The following is a 17977-nucleotide window of genomic DNA, read 5'->3' as shown; positions in this document are numbered from 1 at the left end:
GAAATAGATACAAGTCCATTTAGCATATGGGCAAAGGACTCTTTCTCATTTAACTCTGTCGGTGTGGGCTTACCAACCATATCTATACACTCCTTATGTACACTGAGTGAATCCAACTGAGGACTCACTAAACCTCTAAGACTTCTTGCTCTTCTTATGATTTTGTCTTTTTCCTTCTGAAGAGTAGAAACTTGGCCTTCCAAAACCAAAATCTGACCATCAATGGATGTAGTCAATGAATTCAATCCATCAAAAGAATTTTCTATACTTGCAATTTTCTCCTAAAATTCCTTAATCTTCTTATCCAAATTAAATGTAAGAATATTTGTGTTACAACATACTCTGTAAATATTTGTACATTGCTTTAAACAATTATCTATCAATTTCAATTTTTCATTAATATCCTTCCTCTCAGAGTCAATCATTTGATCAAATGTATCTCTTTTAGCCTATGTGAAACTCTCCAATGCTTTTCGGTTTGAAATTTGCTGCAAGGATTGGAAATCCTTTGAAATGTGTTATGTGATTGTCTTAAGCTTGCCGGATGGGCTCACTTCTCTGTCAAAATTGCACTTTGGGACTAGTTTGTGCAAAACAGTGATAGACTGATCAATAATCTCTTTATCCATAGATCCCTCCTTCAACAATTTCTGTGCAGCCATCATCATAAGTTCAGTAGAACTCATCTCGGTTATGCTTTTCTTTTCAACCTGCGAGGTGTCAATTGACAATAATGATGGAATCACTACCGGTTCCCTTTCGGATTCCTCTTTCTTCTCTGATGATTTATCCTTTGTAGCTTCCTCACTTACACTGGTGGCTTCACCACTTGGTGCAGTCTCAGTAACTGTCAGTTCCTCCCTAGGAACTGTATCCTTATCATGTACATCATCAATATTTACACTCTCTGTATTTGTGAGATCTCAACATTTTTCTATACATTTGTATCTACCGATTTGATTAATTTCCACTACCTTAATGTTTTTCAAAATTGAGGGTGAAGTACCCATAATACCCTTTCATTTTCCTTCAACTGGGATGTCTGCAGTATCTATTTTTTATTCTGGTGGAGTATAGAAACCACGGTTTTCTTCAAAGAACTTAACCTATGCCTTGTGGGTCTCCTTGATTATTTCATTTACCCTTCCTAGCATAGGACCAATTATTCTATGTTTGTTGTTAAATATTTTTCTATCTGCAACCTTAAGTGTTTTATCCATTTCCTCTGGAGCAATAGAAACACAAACAGATAACAATTCTTGTATCTTTATATGCTTGTCCTCTTTCATTGTTGATAGTCTCCTAGCATCTAACATATCATACAATTTCGTCGGTATTTGATTTTCAATTTCTATCAAGGCTTTCTTATAAATATCCAAATATAATAATACTGCTTCCTCAACTTCTCTTTGTTCAACATCATCCAAATGCTCATAATACAATTGTACATTCTTTAACATACCATCTTTAGTTATTTCATCTAACTCTGCACAAGTCATAGGTGGAATAGTAGTTACATTACTGGTGACAAGTGTCAGATCAATGTCATCCATCTTCTTCCTTCTTCCAGTACCAGATGGAGCAGAAGGTGTTTCTTTTGGACCTCATCTCTTTGCTCGTAACTTGAATGTGACTTTCTTAACCGGTTTCTTTTTTGCCTCTACCTTGGTTTCCTCAGTTTTCTTCCTTAATACCCTTTTGAATGCCAATGGTGTGTCATCTTCAGATGTAGATTTTGTTGTAATAGGTTCAATAATCACTTCTGGTTCTTTTCTCTTTCTATCTTTCTCTGAGACAGCATCAATCAATGCTTTAATGTCCCGTGAAACCTTTTCCATAAACTTACTTTCCTTTCCTTCCTGCTTCTCTCTCTTCTTCCGGTTGAACTCAGTTTCAACCTCTTATGTCTTTTTCTTTGTAGTACCAAAGGTTTTGACAGTTTCATCTACCGGTGCATCCTTTAACATTTTTGCATAGGCATCTAAAATCTATCCACCAACTTCATAGCTCATTTCCTCAATCCAAATCTTTCGAGGCTTGACCACTTCCACGAGTGTTTCATCTTTCTTCACCATGAAGCATATGCTAGTTGAGTATTTCTCAAGAATGTGCTTAGGAACCCTCTCTCTAGACTTCATAGCTTTTTGAAATGCCTTAAAATAACCCCAAACTTTATCATCTCTCTGACTACCCAATGAAGAAATTGTCTGTTTCAGTTGCCTCCCTACCGGGATGTCAAATTCCCACTACCTCTTCCCAAAATTGGGAGTCTCATTTATGAAAAATAGCATTAAACAAACAATAAGGTCGCCATATCAGAAAGTTCCTTTCTTTTCACCTTTAATCTTTCCTAGGTTTATCAATAGTTCATCCAACATCCAACCACATAGATCTAATTTCTCATTTTCTCTCATCATCTTATAAGTTGCGAAAATTCAGGAGCTAGAAATAGAATTCAGTTGGTTTGACTAAATTACCTTGTAACTGATGACTATGCTATCGAATCTGATGTATGTGTCGGTGATAGTGCTAATTCTCATAGATCGTATGTCTGATGTCGCACCAATGATTTTATTGATATAATCATTAGAGACCTTCTTATCTGGATGTTGTCCAACCTGTGGTAATCTTCTATTGTCTATCCATCCAGATGAACTCTCCATGTACCCTACTCAAAACATACCTAAAATTTTCATCTTCAAATTTTAGAATGTCTAGAATGTCGGTAAACCCTAAGTCTTCAATGTGCTTGTATTTTGGCTTGATCTTTCCCAAATCTCCTATTAGCTCTCTCATGTACATGTTCTTCATATCAGATGTCCACAAATCCTCAATATGACAATGAATGTAGGCTCTAACATCTTCAACATAAACTACTCCTTTCAGAACACGGGAAAATGCTCCAATTGAGTCATCCAGGGTAGCCACATGTGGATATCACTTGAAATTCGGCCTGGGACGGTCCTTGACCTCAACAACAATCAGGTTTGCAACAAAGATAGGCACATATGATGATCTCACTTCCATGATTAAAGATAAATACCTGTTAATCGATGTCGATGAAACCCTAACAAACTCTTCCAATCACCGATGAAATTCCTCAAGAAGATATCTAATCACATTGAATCGCCTTTGATTGCTCTGAATCGCTCTTAATTGCTCTGAATGCAAGTTGATAAAAAATGAAGTGGATTCAACCTTTAACCTCCAAGAAAAACCCTAATCCGTCATTGATATAAATGACTTCCGGTGGAAGATACCGGATCTCGATAAAACATCTCCATGCCGGATAAGCATCGCCAATGTCTGGAACATCTTCCAGAACCTCTTCCCAGCGCATATGCAGCATCTTCATGAATTTTGCCTAGCCTTAAGGCATATGCCTCAGTTACCGGTTGAGCTTCCTATCGGTGCACGAGCAACCTCTTCTGTTGGATAAGTAACTGGTGCATTCCCATCTGTAGATTGATCTTTAGTCTTCTTGAACCATCTCTGGATATGTTCTTGCCGGATTTCATTAGCCTTCTCTTTTCCTTTGTCATTTGATCCTCCATTGCCAACTATTGGATTTCTGCTTCTACAGAATTTAGCAATATGTCCAACCTCATTACATGCATAACATGTAACATTGTTCTTTTGAATTGCTTTGTTAAAACCAGTATAATTGCTTGACCTGCACTGATTAAGCCATATGTCCAAATTTTCCACAAGCATAACATTTTACATTCATTTTGCAATCTTTTGTTTTATGACCATTCTTATTGCATTTAGAACATTTACCACGAGCAGAATTATTGTTCTAATTTGCTCTATTTATACATTGCCTAGCCATGTGACCAGATTTATTACAACCAAAGCATCTACCATTGAATTTATAAGAATTGAACTGCCTTACCGGTGCCTTATGGTTTTGATCTTCATTTACAGTACTAGAACTCTGTCCTTGTTCAAATCCAAGTCCACTTGAATCTCCATTTTGCCTTTATCTCTTCAATAATTCATCTAAATGTGTTGAACTAATCTTGAATTTTTCTCTATACTCACTTGCAATAGTCAGATCATCTCTCAAATTGTCATTTGTCTCTCAAGCTCTTGTTCATTACTCTAGGATTGTACTAAATCAATTCTCAACATATCATTCTCATGAACCAACCTACCACATTCTTCAAATTTGTTCTTAAGAGATATAGCAAGATTTTCTGCCTTTTTCTTTCGGTCCTCAATCTCCTTATACATTCTCATAGTTATAGCTTGCATTTCTTTTCTTATGACCATGTTCTCCTAAGTCAACTTCTGACACTATTCCTTAAGTGCATCTTTTTTTTCATCATCCTCATTTTGCAAAAGTTACTTCCTCCTAGCCTGAACAAATGACAACCTCTCATGTAGGACAAGAATGAATTTCTGAGCAGAATTCAATTCATTTTGTAACTTCAAGTTCTTTATCCTTTTAGCATCATAGTCTTTAAGTGCTACCTCAAGTTGCTTTTCCAAACTCATATCCATGGATTTTGGATTCAGGATCTCCCTCAAGCTGTTAAACTTCCTCTGAGGCACAAGGCTCTAATACCAATTATTGGAATCTAAGAACGCTGAGAGGGGGGGTGAATTAGTTTTCTACCGGAATGATCAATTTTAACCTTATTAAAAAATGCATACACCAACCAGTATACTGATACATATAGAATTGAAAGAAGTAGAGCAACCAATAAGCCAATCACATAAATAAATATCATAACACACAGAATTATATGTGGAAAATCTCAAAGAGGAAAACAACGGTAGGATTTATGACCCACAATATCAATTCACTGGCCATATGAAGAGATATTATAAAATATAGGGGCCTGCACTTGCAGGAAGGCTTACAGCCTAGAGCACACTACTCAATCACAAAAGCAGCCTCATTGACTATATACAAATCTAGACTACAATCTGGAGAAATGATTGAACTACTAAGATAGCATCTTCTATGCCTGAATACAGTTCTAGTTAAGCTTTGTTTGTTCCAGTATGAAACCCTAAACCCTTTACCAGAATACCCCTTTACATAAATATCCTCACATACATGATCTCTCTGATATATTTCGCATTACATAACATTATCATGCTCTCCTATCCATCTATCCATCACTATATCAAAAATGATCTAACCAACTAACTTATATACCCTTTACAATTTATCATGCCTTATGTCGGCTTACAAAGATAATTACAATATCAATATACATGTCAGCTAGATAACATAAATACATGAATATCAAAATCAATTGTCGATGCCAGATCCAAATGATGTTGGCCTCCAATACTGATAACCTTATTCTAAACCATGTCGGCCTGCATTGTTGGTAATCTGAGAATTCCTTCCATCTTGCTGGTATTGGTGTCGGTGAAGTGTCTGTGAAGTGCTTGTTGAAAAAGTTGAGGAAATACAACTTCAGAGATCCCAAGAACACCTGCATGCAAATACCTGTCACAAGAGAAGAATGGAGGCACATAAAGCAAAAAAACATAAATGCTCTGAAGAAGAAAATTATCATTCAGAAAGGGAATCAATTTAATGAACAAGTACAATACAATCCTTATAAAAGGATAATAGAAACCCTAAAGGTATGCAACCCTAAAGAAACCCTAAAGGGATAATGTGTATTTAATAATTAGAATAATTATTAATTACCTACAATATTTATTAAATGTCTAAGTTTAGCTTAAGCGTAGAGTTTAATAGACTAATAATTAAATAAATAATTATTAGCTAATACAAGATAACTCTAACACTCCCCTTAAGATGAACTTAGGGAGTATCTAAAAAACTAAATGCATGAAGAAAAAAATGCAACTACATGATGAAGGCAAATTTGGGTCCCGACAACAAGGCCTAATGAGGTACCCAATCACAACCAAATCTCTATGAACTAGAGAAATAGAGAAAACCACATGGGAAAAAACTCTACTCCAAAAAGAGATGGAAAAGCAAGAAGAACACCATTGAAGCAGGAAATAGCTGCAAACACTGTTGAAGAGTAACTACTGATATGAAGAACCTCCACTGAAATAGAACATGACCAGGTAGAGAAGACTGTAATCTGTATGAGTGCCCTCAAATGGCACTACTCGAATCAGATGGCAAACAAAGGCAAACAACTGAACTTGAAGATACAGATGGCATGAGACACCAAAGCCTGAATAGCTGATCAACCGAACCAAGGAAGCATTAGAACCAACAGGACAAACCTCCCCATAATGCTGAAAAAGGGAGAGGGACAGGTACACTGAAAAGAACAACAAGAACTACATGACGAAGAACCAGGAACATCAAAGGTGCAGAGAAAGTACATGGTGTCGTGGAAGGAACACTCACTTGACACACATCATGAGGTGAATGTCGTGGAAGGAACACTCACTGGACAATGGTAGATGGCAAACAAGGCAAACATCAACCCCCCATGACACTTTATAAGTAGTGCATGTACAATAAGGCACAAGAGGTGCAAGATTCCATGTAAACAATGCATGATGGCACTTTATCTCAGTGCATTTGCATAAATACAAGCTACAATGATAAGAAGACTGGAAATAGAAATGAGAACCAAAATAGAGACATCCTACCTAGAGAAGAGATCCTAGGACCTGAAACAACCAAGATATCCACTAGAGTGCTGAAAAGAAAAAAACTGAATAAAATATGCATGGAGTAGAATCTGAAAATAAAAATCATATGGCTGGAAAGTGCAGAGAACAAGCTTTCCAACGATATAAAGTTTTCAAAAAATGAAGTTCGGATGCTCATTCTATGGCTCCCGAAGTGCAAAAAAGAAACCCCACTTTGACTGGAGAAAAAAAAGTCAAACAGGAAAATTAAAAAAACAGTCCAACATTATGAGGTCCGGCTCGAAACCAGCTTTCTGACGCCTATTCGTTTTCAAAAAAATGACTCTGTATGCCCAAGATATGGCCAAAAGAAAAAACCCCTCTTTTAGGGCATAAAAAGGGTAAAAAAAAATAATAATAAATTTTATTTTATTTTTTTTTGACGAAAATTTTCTGACGCATTTGCAGGTACGGCCATATGAATTTTTGTGTCTCGTAAAGCGTGTCAATGAAAAATCATGGCCCAGATGCACTTGTCACCGAAATAGGTCAAATTATATATCAAAATGAATGGAAACACCCTTCGAAAGCCAACTGTGAGGTTTGTTTTGGCCCAAACTGCTCTGAATTTTTTTAATGATTTTTTTGACAAATTTCTCGAAATTCATGCAAAAAAAAAAGTAAAACCAAAGAAAAAATTTCAGAACCCAAATTTGTCAGATTTTATATGAAAATGGGGGTTTTGGGGCATTCTGAGCTCAACAATGAGGTCCGTTTGAGCCCAAAATTATCAGAAACAAAACAGCTACCCTAGATCCAATAAAAATTTTGAAAAAAAACTTGAAACCCTCCTCCAAAATATCTTCTAAAAAATCAGGAACAAGCAGCAATAGATGTAGGCTCTGATACCATGAAGAAGTTGAGAAAATACAACTTCAGAGATCCCAAGAACACCTGCATGCAAATACCTGTCACAAGAGAAGAATGGAGGCACATAAAGCAAAAAAGCATAAATGCTCTGAAGAAGAAAATTATCATTCAGAAAGGGAATCAATTTAATGAACAAGTACAATACAATCCTTATAAAAGGATAATAGAAACCCTAAAGGTATGCAACCTTAAAGAAACCCTAAAGGGATAATGTGTATTTAATAATTAGAATAATTATTAAATACCCACAATATTTATTAAATGTCTAAGTTTAGCTTAAGTGTAGAGTTTAATTGACTAATAATTAAATAAATAATTATTAGCTAATACAAGATAGCTCTAACACTTGTCGGTACACAACTGAACCAAAACATGAAGCCGAAACAACTTGCCATGTTGCCATCAATGACAACATAGTGAAACCAACCAATTGAGTGTTGATTGCCAACAAAATATTGTGCAATAAGCCAAGGGACATTGACTATCCACAGATACAATTATGACTGTCCTAAAGCATGTTTTGACTATCCTAAAAATAATGAATCCTCAATAATCATTGTTATGTCATTTTGGGTGGTTGGGGGGGGTAGATAGTCATGTGTAGGCATGTTGTGAAGTCTTTGGAGGGGTGTCAAAGAGTACTTGTGTTGTGACTATCCATTTCATGATGAAAGTGGAGATTGGAGTCTTAGTGTGGGATTGGTGTTAAGCAAGAGGCTACGAAGGGTGTTGATGGTGTATGAGTGTGGAAAAGTTGTCAATGGGGTCTAGTTATGCTTTTTTGTTCTATTTGAGTATATACCAATGCTTGGTTGAGAGTCGATGAATCAAGAGTGTGGCTTGGGGGTATTGGAGAGTTTGAAAGTTTTTCCCTGTTGAAATAGGTAAGTTGGGAGAAAGAAATCCCAAATTGGAGTTTAATGTTGGATGCTCTTCATCATATTTTAGAGTTGATGACCTAATTTCAATAAATATATATATATATAAACTAATTAAAATATTAAAAGATGTATATTTTGGAAAAATCAGTTTTATATCTATAAAAGGGAATTTTTACATTTCAAAAAAATATTATTTATAAGAGTAGGAATTGTTGAAACATCTAGTTTCTTTTTTTTCTTTTTTTTTGGGGTAATTAGACCTAAAGTGGTATAAAATATACATTTAGTATACATTTCCAAGTGGAAAAGTTGTGGCCCATATATAACTTAGCTATAACACACACACACACACACACACACACACACACACACACACACACACACACACACACACACACACACACACACACACACACACATACATGTATATATGCATGCATATACATACATATAATATATATGCATTTATATACACTATATACATTTATACATATACACGTGTATGTATCAATGGAATCAATGTAGTAATATAAACATTAGATATATACATAGAGAACTAAAGAATATCAATCTAGACTTGAGTTCCATTTTCAACCAAAGCATAGTAATAGACCTAGACAACTTAGATTGGCACAGATTCAAGATGACACTACATCTAAAGTGATACAAGATCCTCTGAAAAAGATAGACTCAACCACATACGATTGGTGACATGAAACCTACATGATGGTGTATGATGGAACTTATATGACATTACTTGTCCATTAATTAAGCCTATAGTCCTCTCTTTGGTGATACTCTCGCTCTCCACTATAGAGGTCAAGGTGGGTCTTGCATCCAACTTAGTGATCATGATGGCAATTAGCCCATTACATAGATGATATTATAAACATTTAAACAAAATCCTTGTTACCATATTTCTCAAATCATAAATGATAACATTCAATTCATATTATATGATGGGTATGCAATGACTGATATGATGCATAATGAATATTTATTATATGTATAGTGGCATGCTCAATGGATGCCATTTTAAAATTTAGTGAGGTCTAAATTTGATTTTCCTAAATATAAATGTTTATATATATAATTCAATCATGTTATTACTTGATTAAGCTAACATTATTTCATGTTTAATAATTTGAATTCAAATTTTCCCTCTTTTGCCACTTTAAATAAATAATTTGTAAGTATTTTATTATTTTATTAATTATTCTCTTCCTCTATTATTAATCAAATAATTTTAATTTATTTACTAATTTTCTACTCTTGAACATTAATTAAATATTTTTTAATTAATTAATTATTCCACTATTCTTCTAGTTCACTATAATTAAATAACTATTTTACTTATTTAATTAATCAACTCTTCTTCTATGATCAAATAAATTGTTTAATTTACTTAATTATTCATTTCCTAAATATATCTATTCTTAAAATAAATAAAACTATTATTTTATGTATTTTTCCCACATGCACATAAATTAAATAATTTGTTTATTTAATTGTTTTTCTCATTAATTTCTCTTACATAGGAATTAAATAGTTTTTAACTTTTTAATTTTATTAACATCTCCACTTCACCACTTAACTCACAATCATGTCAATTATAGTTTAGTAAAATCATGTAGTTAGTTCACTAAATCATGTGATCAATTAACTCCCATTGTTGGACTTCAACACCTATCATCAATTTTCTTCCATTGATCTTCAAAACTATCTCAATCGATCTCCAAAATTGATCAGTAATAAAAAAAATCTTTAAATTTGACTTCCATTCACCATTATTTCTCTAACCACAATCTTTGAGCTTTCATGCTATATGATATTTGTGCTTTGTGCAAAATGTATGAGCTACACTACATTCATTCATAGAAAGCTTCAAATGATAATGGAGATAAGTAAGGTAATTGTACGAAGGTAACTTTGTGTCGTTTGACTTATTAATTTCATGCATTTTCTTTACACACTCTATTGGTAGATTAGAATTATGTGAATTTTTTAGGGTTTTGTGGTTGATCTTTGGATAATTCGTTATGGTTTTATTTGGGTTTGACATTTCAAATCACCTGGTGGGACCTATTGGCATTGAAAAAACCTGTTAATCCAGTGAACCGGTATATTAGCTAAAATTTGTCATTGATGACTAACACTGACCGGTGGAATGGTACCGATGGAGTGGTGTATCTCAGTAGCAAAGGTGATGGCTTGTAAACAACATGGAAACAACATCGGAGACAAATGATCAAGGTTCAATCGACTCAAGGGAAGACATACTAAGATAACCAGTTTGTCATTCAAGAAGATTGGTGTTAAGGTCAGGTCTTCAAGTTGGCCATTTTGATGATGATGAAGTCACAAAAGGTGACTTAGGCAAGAAGGCTTGAGGTTCTATGCAAACCAGAACCTCATTGGCAAACAGGAAAAGAGGCTTGATGGAAATACTGCAAATCGGTATCAAAGGATGAACGGGTAATGAAGAGCGCAGTGGTATACCGGTAGATCGGTGAAGCAGAAGGAAGATAGGTGGTCATCGTAAATATCGAAGCAGTGATCGGTTACATAGTTGCGATGATAAAAGGTGAGTTGGTGAGTTTGTGTCAATGCCAAACTGAAGGTTGGTGAAGTCAACCTGAGTCATCATGTAGTTAAGCCATGATTACTTGCAGATTTTCTAGTTCATATTCAAAAGACTGAACTCAACCCAGAAGTCGTTATTTTTGGGGATGAAGTGGCAGATTTGGATGAGTAGTTGGTGGAATTATTGCAGGGCGCGCAGAGAAAGAGAGAGAGGATTTGAATTTGAAATCTACCAAAATCTATGATTGCATTGATTAAGGAAACACCTGAAGGTGACGATAGAGAGTGTATAAAGTATTTTGAGTTCATAAAAAATATTTTTGATCGAAAAATTTGCAAAGAGAAGATCCTCTGAGAGGTGATCCAAAGTGCAGAAGTCAAGAGCGAGGAAGTGCTAAATGATTTAGCAAAGCAGAATGTGTGAAGTAGACCGATAGAGTGCAGAGCCGAGGGTATAAGTAGAGAACCAGTGTAGTGTAGAGCAGACACAACCGATGCAGATAGAGTATGATTTTCATTGTGATCTGATCAAGCTATCAGTAGCTATTCTAGCAGATCAACTTCTTGTTGCTTTCTAACCATTGCGACTCAAAATCCCTTAACCGGGTGGACTTTAACAAGTCCCTTTGTAAAATCCCTTAACTGAGTGACATCTTGATTGATGATCCCAAGTCCTTTAACAAGGCTACCTTTAACAGGGTAAAGGCACTAACAAACCTTAAATAAAATTTCTTAACTGAGTGGCACCTAACAGTGTCTTTATAATCTCCTAACAGGGATGGCTCATCATGGGGCGTACTCTAGAGGAGTGCAAATTTTGTGAGTTTCTACTCACACCGTCATTTTCTCCCATTTGGGTTTCCACGAGATAAATCTTGGTGTTACTGTGTATCTTTTCATGCATGCATGTTCTTCTGCAATAATTGTTTGTATTGATGAATATTAAGTTAGTGCAGACTTGAGTTAAAAGGTTTTAATTTTGTAAAATTGGTGTAGTGTTGATTCACCCCTCCCCTCTCAGCACTAGTTGGGACTAACATGACCCACATCCCTACAACCTACTATTTTGTGAGAAATTTTATGTTTTAATAATTTTCAAGTTTGATTAACATAATTGACAAGTTATTCATAATATTTAATCAATATTATGATGCATTTGTAGATTCTTTTTACACATTTGATTTCGTAAATACTATCATGATTTCTCTCTTTTGATGCATATGATTGATACTATGTTGCATTTAATTAAATCTATGACACAATTGATTAAGGTTTTGATGCATCTAATTTATTTATCCTTTTAATCACTCATTTGGTTGCATGAAAAAGCCGATATTCATGGTTTAACAACAGTTAACCCTTGATAATGAATTATCTACTTTTCAGTAAATTTGTGTTCTATTTTTTGGGTTTTATGTGGTGTTGGTATAGTGATGCATTTGATAACTCATTTGACACATTTGATCAAGCAAGAGACACAATTGGTTGTTAGAACAATGCAATTGTTTGTTCAAACAATGCAATATTGATCAAGAAAAGGAAATAGGTGAAATCTCAATTTTTATATGTTTCAATGTATTTGATTGATTGCCTATTGCAATTGAATATTTTTGCAATGCACTTGATCAAATAAATAACACATTTGATTGCGTGTGAGGGTTTTACTTTTGGTGTACTAATTAGATCTATGTAACTTGGCATTTGTTGGGAGAAGATTGTAAGCTTGAAAATATCAATAAATTTGTCATAGGGTTTATGTGTCTTTGCTTTTTAGATTAGTTTACTCTTCAATTTTATGATGGAAAAAAGCTTGTCTATTATTTCTTGTGCACTTACACACTTTCTATTATCCCAAGATTTGTTTGAACATATGTTCTTCCCTCGCATTTTCATGCAAATTTTGGTTCACCAGAAATACCAATGCTCTTATTTTATTTTCAGTAGAAGGCTTGCATAGGGATTTCATCACCGTAAGGTCTAGCCTCAAACATGTTTCCCAGTGGGCTATATAAACGGGAGGAGAAGTACGAAAGTTGTACCTCAATCTAGTTAGGTCATGTTTGGTGCATCCTTGGAGCTCCTAGAAATTTAGGACACAAGGTGAAGAGACCTCTTATGCTTAGGTCTCATGCTTGTAGACAGATCAGTGTTCATAGATTTCCCCCACTACAAACCTTGTTATTTAGAAGTTTGAAGACTTTTGATTGTTTCCATGATGTGGTGCAAGGTACGATGTCATGCTTGAAGTTACCCAATATGTATAGTCTTGAGTAAGGTGTGAATCCTTCGGGCTAAAAGATTTGTCATCTGGAGTAAGGAAAAAGGTGAGATCTTGTACCACTGTATGATGAACTTATAACGCACTGAGAGGGGGGGTGAATCAATACAAGTAGAAACAATGCAAATCTGATTAACAACTTTACTAACTTAAAAATCAATAGGCATAAAAGAAATAATACCAAGTATGCAATCACCACATGAAACATAAACCACATGACACAATAGAATATACATGGAAAACCCAAATGAGAAAAACCATGGTGGGAGTTAGTACCCACAAGATCCACTATCTACAGTTTAGAGATTTGACCGGTTAAGGTTTACAACACCCAGTTAGGGGCACACCTTGTTAGAAGTTTCTAAGCCTGGTTAAGAGCTATACAATAAGGCCTGTGAGGACCAACCCTATTAGGAGCTACCCAAGTTACTGGGATTTGCAAACACAAGTTAATGTGTCACCTGGTTAGAGGATTTAATGATCAAAACTATTAGGATCTGACTGCACCTTGTTAGGAGTGACCTTGTAAGAGAATTTTCTTGTTGCAACTATTAGGGAGACACCAGGTACAAATGATCTCAGTATAACACCTTCTGTGTCTGATAAGATCCACTTCAGAACATTACAATATCACAAAGATTTCATCTCTCAACTCCTTTGATCTTCACGCTATCAGAAAATACAAGATTCGCTATCTTTCTTCACACATTCATTCATTCATATTCATTCTTCATTCTATGTTTTTCTCCATACTTCATCACATATTTTTAAAATATCATTAGGTCGGCTAGGAGCTTGTTACAATTCCCTATTTCAATGCATCTAGACAATCTTGCAATGAATACATTAATTAGGTCGTCCATCAACATAACTAATCTAAATCTATGTCATTTTACTGATCTTAGTGACTTACATCACTACCAATTAGGGTTCTGCCATCACAACTATTGTGTCAAACAAAATTCATACACCAAATCAAATCTGCTTGTGTAGTCATGAATACAGCTTCATCTGGTAGTCTTTGATGTTCTTGCAAAACCGCATCCCTTCATCCTTCATGGATTTCTTGTACCGATTGTTGGTTTGAGACTTTTTCTATCAATTTACCGGTTGAGGACCTTCTTACCGGTTCTGATGAAATTGTCTTTGTTTACTAGTTAACTCTTAGTGGTTGCATTGTAAAAATATAGATGACAAGAAAACATAGTTGCCATGCAGAATAGTCATCACACATAAGTCTAACCTATTTTCATCTACAGACAAGTACCGATTGCACCAAGCATCACATTACATTACCAGTTGACCAAATGATCAAATGCCAACACTATATTCCTACCTATCGGCTCTTAAGAGTTGAATATGCATGCACAATATTATGATAATTTATTATGTGGGTCTACATTACCAAAAACATTCCTACTTGAATAATTTAGGTTGTTGACATGTTTGGCATGTCTCTCCTATGGAATACTAGTGAAAGCATTTGGCCTTTATACCCTAAAAAAATATCATCTTCTATTCGGTCTTGTAGTACCCCTCCCCGATCAAACTCTAGTTAACCTGGTTTGACCATGTTTGACCTTATTAACAACTTGCATGGATAGTTGGAACACTATGTAAAGATGCTTTGATTCAATATGATGAACTATGTTAGCTGAGTAAATTAGTGAATGTGGACCTCCTTGTGGATGATTAGATAAAATTGGCTTATGCATCTTATATCCATTAGGGGTTTGGGGTCTTATCTTGAACCCATCATAAGAATAACTTTCATCTCTGTTAAGGATTTATCTGTCAAGATAGAACCTTGATACACTATGATAATGAGACTTTTGGCATATGATCTCCATGAGACTAGAAGATAAGATGTATTCCACTTTATGATTGATTTCAGTATATAGGTTGAGGATGTAGTGATTCATTTATGCATACCTTATGGATGATTTCCTTATATGATTTCTATGATGATGCAATTGAGAAATTGGTTATTTATGGAGTTGTTAGGGAAGAGTAAATTGAGTTATAATTATGTTGAGCCTTGATTTAGATTAAATGGTGAAGTGTTGTGAATTTAATACTATGTGTCTAATTTGTATTTCCTTTCACATATTTATATATGCATGTGGTTTTGGACTACTAATGTTTGAAATGAGATATGCGTGAAATTAATCCATGTGACCATGGAAATTATACGGAGAACTAAGGCCAAACCTATGTGAAATAGTAAAGCCAAGGGTTGTCTATTTGGAGAGACAATACCTCGTATGTGATGTATTTAATTTCGTGATGCTTGAGTGCAAATTCACATTTGTAACTGTTAATGTTATTATTCCCCAAAAGTACATGCCAAGTGTATTTTAGTGATGTGTATTTTAAGGTGTCACTTGAGACTTGTGATGTGTGTGAGTTGAAAAAGACATGTCCTTTGGAGGGAATTTGTGAAACCCAGTGCAATTTCAAATATCATGTTGTGGTCCCAAAAGATAACTTGGTTAGAGAGCCATTAATTGGGTTTTAGGGGGGTCAAACTAACATCTAGAGTTGAGTTTAGGTCACTTTTGAAGGCCCGTGTAATATACCTATGGACAAGGGTCATTTTTAGACATGCAAGCACTCACATGTGATTGTGGAGTCACTTCAAAAGTGGGTTTTCCAAGATGGATGAAAAATAAACTTTTTGAAGATTGACTCTTGCGTAGACAACCTTCCATTTCAGTGATAGTTGATATTCCCCACTTTCTCTTAGTTTTTTCAGTTTCCATTTTTAGAAGCCATGTAAGAGGTTGGGAAGACCAGCCTATGGGATCTCACATCCTTTCTAAGGAAGTTGGAAAGTGTGAGGAGAACCTACTTAGGGAAGGGATTGAAACTTGGGATTTTGATCACCCACTCTCCAATCTTGGAGACAATTTTTGAGTATTGAAATGGAAGTTTTAGAATAGAAAATTTGGCTAAGGATACTAGTAAGGGCAATTGGGCAGCTCTTCTACAACACACATACCATTGGCAGGAGTGAAGGTTGGTATTCTTCATACTATAGCTTAGATGCATTCATAATGTCATATGTAAATCTGTTTTTAGTTTATGTGTTGTATATGCTTCTAGCTCTATGAACTATGGTTTTGTGTTGTTGTTAGTTTATTTCCATGTGGATTTCTTGTATTTATGTTCATGGGAGTCAAGACTAAACTCACCCTTGGGAGAGAAGAGTAGTCTTGGGGTAAAGGGTTTAAGGACAATATTTGGGTATAGAGTCTCTCTTCTGGGAAGAGAGGGATAAACAAAGATCTAGGATCCTTGTTGTTGTTTTTGTATAAAAATTTGGGGGTCATAAGGAAAGTTTTAGCTTGAAGCCTTTCGGGGGTCATAAGCTATGTTTTTGGTCATGTGAGAGACCAAATGGATGGTTATTCTATTTAGCCTTGTGAAGACATTTGAATGTAATGGTTTATTGTAGATCTCCCCTTGGATTTTGGGCCACCTTCACCCCATTGTTTTGAGTCACTTGGTGACTTTGTGCAAGCCTTGGGATGGGAGTTCATTGTTGAAATGATTTCTTGTAAAATCTGATTTCTTGTAATATGTATTGAGTGTGTGTGTTACCCTTTTGGTTCTTGGTTCTTCTAGCATGGGGGTGGCCTCTTGTAGACCTAGGTTGGGAGGTGAGCCTCCATGGTCAGAACACAAATAAGTTCTTCTTATTTGCAGGTCTGCATATTGGCTCTTAGGAGATGGAAGAAAAGAAATATCTATGTGGTAGATTGAAGTGTGCTCTCTCTAAGTTGCATCTACTTGTATTACAATTGTGCATCTTTTATGTGTATGAGAAACCTATGTATTTCATTTCTCTACCAATGAGTTCACGAAAGCTATAAGTAAAAGAATATGTTTGTTTTATTATGTGCATCTATTTAATAGCAAAGAGCGGAGTTAAGAAATATAATTTATTTATGTTGTAATCTTCATTGGAAAAGAAAATAAAGTTGTAAAGGATTTGTCCCTATGAATTATTGAGATGTTCATTCCCTATATCGACTAATGTGATGGTTTAATATACTCATGAGTTAATCATCTAGAATGCAATATTCTTATTTGTAAGAACTCCTAGTTTAAGTTTTATTAGCAACCTTAATATCAAAGAAGTGTTTCCTTTCATAATCTATTTATTCCATTTATGAACAGTTGGAATAAGGCTGAAAGAATACAAAATATTAAATTTGATATCTTTTGTGCTCCTAGACACTAGTTCATATTTAAGATAAGAAAATAAACCTTTTTTTTTATAGGTATAAGAAAATAAACTTTAATGCAAATAGTAGATAGGAAATTATTTCATTTTTTTTTACATTTAGCTGTATTGAAATAATATAAACTAATTTGGAAATGAGATAGTAAATTAGATGTAATCTAAGTAAGAGAGTGTAGTTACAATAAGAAGAAAAGTTAGATTCCCACATTTAGGCTATAACAGTTTTAAAAAGAAATGGGAGAGTATTTATATTTAAGTACATTCCTTGTTGTTTCTATTTTAAAAAGAAAACACAGAAAATAACTTCATCATATAAATCATTTATTGTGCAGAAGAATATATATATAGATACTAATCTACATGTAAATAAAAGAACATCATTTACCCCTGCATTACCCCTGCATTAGGACATCTAATACTCGCTAATATTGAAAGTCCTATTAAAACTTCATATAATAAACATGT

Source organism: Cryptomeria japonica, chromosome 2 (assembly GCF_030272615.1).
Source record: "Cryptomeria japonica chromosome 2, Sugi_1.0, whole genome shotgun sequence".
Lineage (NCBI taxonomy): Eukaryota > Viridiplantae > Streptophyta > Pinopsida > Cupressales > Cupressaceae > Cryptomeria > Cryptomeria japonica.
This window is presented reverse-complemented; position numbering follows the sequence as displayed.